Source organism: Ambystoma mexicanum, chromosome 11 (genome assembly GCF_040938575.1).
Source record: "Ambystoma mexicanum isolate Mex_15411 chromosome 11, UKY_AmexF1_1, whole genome shotgun sequence".
In the NCBI taxonomy this organism is placed as follows: Eukaryota; Metazoa; Chordata; class Amphibia; order Caudata; family Ambystomatidae; genus Ambystoma; species Ambystoma mexicanum.
Window position 1 is genome coordinate 557,166,073 of NC_090934.1, and position 6,000 is coordinate 557,172,072.

Genomic DNA, 6,000 nt, shown 5'->3' on the forward strand with positions numbered 1-6,000 from the left:
GCAGCTGGGCCGATTAGGGGCACCTGTGGGCTGTTACTGCAAGATAATGCAAGGACTCAGTCAGCCCATTGACATCGAAGGAGCCGCAGCAGAGTTTTAAACACCACTGCCGGAGTGATACTTACCGATATCCGAGGTAACCAGGAGTACTTAACAGTCCGGATTCGAAGAGGCAATTATGAGTCAAGGGGTTTGAGATAGAGTGAGGCACAGCGCATTAAGGGCGCAGGGACCAATTGTGGTCTCAACCCGTTCACTGTGCCCAGTGAGGGACTGTGGCCCTGATGAAAGTGATACTAAACAAAATAAACCACTGAAAACGGTCGGCCTAAGGATAAGGGTCTTAGTGGCACCCTAATATTTAATCAGCCCACACTAGAAGAACCCTAGTACACAGCACACAGTGCACACCAATACTATGAAGCCTTGTTTTTAGTCTTATTTGTTTTTAACAATGTGACAAATAGCTAAACTAAGTTATTAAAAGCAATCACAACCACGTATGACTTCAAACACCTATCATACCAAGTAACGCCTTGGAGGTGCTTTTAACATCAGCTAAGTGGTGCATCATAGCAAATTAGGGCTAGCTACTCAATGAGGGCTTAGAAAGAATGGTTGGAGGGAAAGATAAACCGTATTCATATGCAGTACCATATATAACTAACAGTGTGTTAACATACAAAGGTTAGTTACAGGTTAGCTATATGTGTTTTCTGGCTGTTAATGCACACCTGAGCCTGCTTAACGCCTGCCCGTGCTGCTCGTGTTTCCAGCACAGTTTTCACAGTAGCACTGGCATTTTGTTGCTGGCGTTTCTGTGTAGACAGCAGTCATAATGCTGCCTTACTACCATCACTCAGGTGTTTCCGTCACACCCTCTGGGGTTGCCTCCATTTCTGTTGCCGACGGCAAAGTCGCACAGTGGCCTATGTTTGCGGAAACACTGTTACCGGCATCACGACTAGTACTTCGGAGGTCCAGAAACTGTGCCGGTAATCAGCGTTACCGGCACGTTGTTTCCAGACTGCCATGCTTGTAACGAGGCCCTTAGTCTAGGGCGTTGCCTGCGTGGGGGAAAGCACAGTTTGCTTACCGTGAACGGATATGGTCAATGTAAAAAGTGTGCCTAGAGTGCGGTTGTCCGCATGAGATTCTGTGACATTAAAATATCTTAGAAAGACATTATTAATGTGTGCTAATTTGGCAGACGAGGGGACATTGGATAGGTTGACAATAAAAGTCACTCCTGTGAGGTGGTCTGTAGACGAGTTTGAAGGTGATAGATTCCTTGGGAGACAAAGGAAACAGAGATTAGCGATTCAAACAAGCTTGTTCTGCGAGAGGAGATGATGGTGCATGGCCAATCGCTCGTGTGGATGATTTAAACGCTGCCTCCTGCCCTTCCGTGCAGTCCTCCTCAATGCCGTCTGCCTGGTGCTGGCCTGGGGCCCTTAAGTAGCCTCCTGGAAGGAGGGAAAACTGATGGTGGCAGGTAGCAACTGAGTGGCAGGACATGGTCACGTGACCAGCCAGCTCCTCAATGGTGTCTACCTGGAGTCTTGTCACTGAATATCCAAGTATGCCAGTGTCCTGCCCCAAACATCCAAGTATAGCTGGTGTCAAGCCTCTTACCAGCCAAACGTTCATGGTTTTCTCCCACCAACCATCTAGATATACCTAGTGCCATCCCACACCATGGGATCATAACTGGTGTCCTGCCTCACATCACACAAATAAAGATACTTGGTGATTTGTCTCCCCATCCAAGCATAAGTGGTGATCCCCGCCTGTACATCAAACCATTATTGGTGTATTTTTCTCAAAAAATACTTGGTGAACTCCTGCTCGCCATACTGACAAATCGGTCTGCCAGCAGATAACCATAGCCAGTGCCAGGCCCCACTTTGCCCCATTCGTCCAAATTGACCATAACACAAGATAAACCCCGACAGACCAACACAAATTTATGATTCCCCCTTCATCAAACCAGATTGGCGTTTTCTTACCTCCATTCAAAATTACCTTGTCCAGAACAGCCACAACCATACACCAATCAAAATGCATTTGTACCTGGAATGAATCTTGCCCTGCAAGATGAGTGGAATCTACCACTGCTGTCAAAATACTAGAACAGTCTCCTCGAAAAGATAAAATCCCACCAGCGAGTCATCTCAAGGGCCATGAACATACTTTTGGTGAGCACACAATTGCAAAGGTAGAGTGCCCACTCCCGTTTTAGTAATAAGTGGTCAACCACATGTTTATCCAGAAGATGCTCAGAAGTCACCTTTGCCAGACTGCCTATGTAACTCAATTAGGAAGCAGCCAACAATGATACAGGCACACAAAAACAGAAATCACTCGCACGCATTCTGCCGTGTTAGATGCAGCAAATCTTGAATAAAACAATAACCAGGCATAACTTTCTAAAGGGGAGTAAGTTCCAATTTGAGGGCTTGTGTTCGTTTGGCTAGACTGCTCCAGATAATGAAAATGAGCATATTGGCAGATAACCCACGATCTCAAGTGTCTTGACTAAGACACTGCTCATGTACTAGGTAACAGTGACTCAGCCACAGGCTACCAAAAATGCATGTGTCATGGAGATACTGATCTGGCCTCCGGTAGCTCTGCAGCTGCTTTCTAGGAGTTCACTGTATTCGGTGGATCTACTGCCAAGAGGTCTCTGTTAGAGAGGTTCTGGATACCTTTTCATCTTGCTTTTTCTGCACCCCCTGGCACCCCGATGACAGATGGGAATTTCTCTAATAGCTAACACATCTAATAATGTGCTGATTGCATCCGTCTGGAATTGTTGGCCTCCATCCGCATTCTAGTACAGTGGCATCTATACATATATATATATATATATATATATATATATATACACATATATATATATATATATATATATATATAGTATGGGCCAAACCAGGGGGAATAAATAGAACAGGTGGGGCGGGTGGTAGCAAATCAAATGGGCCAACAGGACAAACCGGTTTAAGTAAACATGCATTTTACCAAACGAATTAAACAAATCTGACATTACACACGTTCAGAGTAGGCTTAAGACAAAAAGGTGTGCATCAAGTAAATATACACCTTACAACGTTATGTTATGTCCCACAAATGCAAAAAAGGCCATCACAAGAACTTCGAAAGGCATTTAGTCTTGCAATGTGTTTTTCACTGAACACAATTCATCCTTAGTTGCTCTAGATTTAAAACAAGTTATGAACAATTACAGAAAAGAAAAGAAATGAACAGTCTGCAATCACCCCCACTCTTCCTTTTCATCAGGTACCTTCAGGGTCCAACCCACATCACCCTGAATAACAGCCCAGCCAAACATACATATTCCAACTCTCAACTGAACTGGGAGCACACAACGCTCACACTAAGCAGGGAGGCGTTCTGCATCGCCTCAGTGAGGTATATTGGCACTCATCCCCTCTGGGACATGCACCGAACCCATAAGGGTGCACCAAAGCAGCACAATACTGGAACTCCCTTCCCCCTCCTTAAGGGAAGTTCTCCCATACCGGCAATTCAGAACTAACCTGATCCAACGGTTAAAAGAACATGATACCTAACTTCACTCCACTGACAACTGGGATATCAGGCATACCCCCTATACCTATTCTGCGTTAATGATATGCCACTCCTGTCTCATTGTAAATTTACTGTATATACTCTGTATCTCCTGACTTGACATGCCACAGCAATGTAACCGTAGCTGTACTTCTATTTTTAAATATGTAACTTGTAACTTAAGTTGAACAATCCTCTTGCTGCCTTCGCGCCCGAATGCCCCTGGGTCTGGTGCGCTATACAAGTAAATAAACAAACGTAAATAAACAAACAAACTGCAACATTGTTGGAACATTCAAGGGGAGAAACAGGGGTGGGGGGCGCTCACTCATTCAGTTACTGGAGTGATCGGCATTGTCAGATTTACAAAGAAAATCTGGAAATGTGCGCGCTACTATGAAACATGCCGACAAATATACCCATCAGCGAAGTACATCTCTCCCTTAAATGTCGCGCCAGTGAGTATGAAACTGGTCACACGTCAGTGAAGCACATTGTTGCCACTGCAGATACCCGCTTCGTTTACTGACACTACGGCCCTGATACCTACACACGTGTTTGAGCAGATAGAAACATATCACTGAAGACGGTCACAGCTCAAAGACCTGTTAAGAAAGTGGGTAAACCCTCACCTGCAGTCCACAAATGCATTCAGTGCTGAAACTATGTTCTAACTTCTCCCTGTGCTGGACTCACATGGGTCTTGACTGCAGAAAGGAAATAGAAAACAGACTGCACAGGCTAGGGGAAAGGCTACAGCTGCGCAGGCGGCCATCGTATAATTGTTTATTTCAGTGTAAGTCAAGAGGTCCAATAATGTTAACAACGTCATAATTTTGATGAAAACGTAAATAACCATATTATATTTGCAAATATATTTGGAAATGTTTTAAATGCTCCCCCAACGAACCGAACTTTAATTAAAAAAATATTAGTATTATGACTAGTAACACATCTTTAAAATAGCCGCTGGTTAATTTAAGAAGTAGTCTTAAGTATATACATTCTTACTTCCAATAAAGTTCTAAGATAGGCATCGCATTTCGGGTTGGTAGCGTCTAGTTCCCCATCAGAGAAACGGTATCGACTAGCTCCCATTCGAGAAACGGACCATAGCAACGGCCCGCCCACTCTGATGTCATCCGGGTGATTTCCGGAGCAAGGAAGCAGTTCGAAGCAATTTCAGTGAGCGGAGCTGAGCTGAGCTATGCTGAATGCTGGAAGGCTGTGGTTGACGGTGCAGTTGTAACCGGACTCTGCCTTCCTTTGGATTGGAGTGGGGATTTTCTTCGGGATATCGTGAACGTTCCTGCAAACGCTAGATTTAGACAGGGAAGCAGGAAATTACATTTACTTTAAAAGCCATGTTCAGCTATTCAACATGAAAGGTCTGGAGGGCTAAGAAAAGGAACACGGAGACAGTGGATGGTGGTGTTTATAACTGATCAAAGGGGGCTAATAGATTCATTTAATGTTTCAAGAGGGTGTGTTTAAGATGGGTGGTTTTAGAGGGGGTCGCCTGGGGCTATCTGCGTGTGATTCGAGATCGGCACACCGGCATCTTTTGTGAAGGGAAGGGGCATCTTGCTATGTGGAGGAAGGATGGGGCATTATGGTATTGGTCTAGAGGGAGGGAAGGGGCATCTTGGTGGGGTCTGAATGGTTGGATTAGGTGCATGCTGGTGTGGGTCTGATGGGATGGGGCCCATTGGTGTGGGTCTGGAGGTGGGGATAGGAACATAGTGGTGTGGGTCTGGGGCATAGCTCTCAACTCACACGCTTTTGGCGGGTGTCACCCGCCTTGTAAAAGGCTGACTCACCCGCCAAGCCTCCTGCATGCCCATTCATTCCAATGGGCTCTCACCCGCCAAAAACAAAATCGGGTGATTTCACCTGCCATTGCAACACAAATGGTTGAGAGCTATGCTGGGGGGGGTGGGATAGGGACAGTGGTGTGAGTTTGGGGTACATTGGTGTGGGGATGAAGGGACATGGGTCATCTAGGTGTGGGGTGGGATGGGGCATCTTGCTGTGGCTCTGGAGGGAGTGGTGGGGGCTCATTGGTGTGGGTTTGATGGGAGAGATGGGGCACATTGGTGTGGGCCTGGGGGAGGGATGGGGCACATCAGTGTGTTTCCGGAGGGAGAGATGGGGCACAGTGGGTCTGGAGGGTGGCATGGATCATCTAGGTGTGGGGTGGGACGGGAATCTTGGTGTGACTCTGGAGGGGGTGGGGGCACATTGGTGTGTCTGGGGGAGGGATGGGGGCACAATGTAGGACTGGGGGAGGGATGGTCCATCTAGGTGTGGGTCTGGAGGGCGGGATGGGGCCATCTTGCTGTGTGGATGGAGGGATGATGGCATCTTGGTGTGCTCTGCAATGGATAGGGGCACATTGGTGTGGGT

General features: G+C 46.5%; 1 protein-coding gene across 3 annotated transcripts in view; it reads right to left on the reverse strand.

Annotated features, from left to right (window-relative positions):
- NAT10 (N-acetyltransferase 10) overlaps positions 1-4,642 on the reverse strand; it is a 722,602-nt gene extending 717,960 nt beyond the window's left edge. The window contains exon 1 of one of the 3 annotated variants that reach the window (XM_069623384.1): positions 4,606-4,642. The gene's annotated coding sequence lies outside the window, so the exon portion shown is untranslated. Of the gene's footprint in view, positions 1-2,711; positions 2,842-4,226; positions 4,317-4,605 lie in introns of those variants that run through there. The other 2 variants (XM_069623382.1, XM_069623383.1) reach the window with 2 other exon arrangements.
- Positions 4,643-6,000: the final 1,358 nt, after the last annotated feature.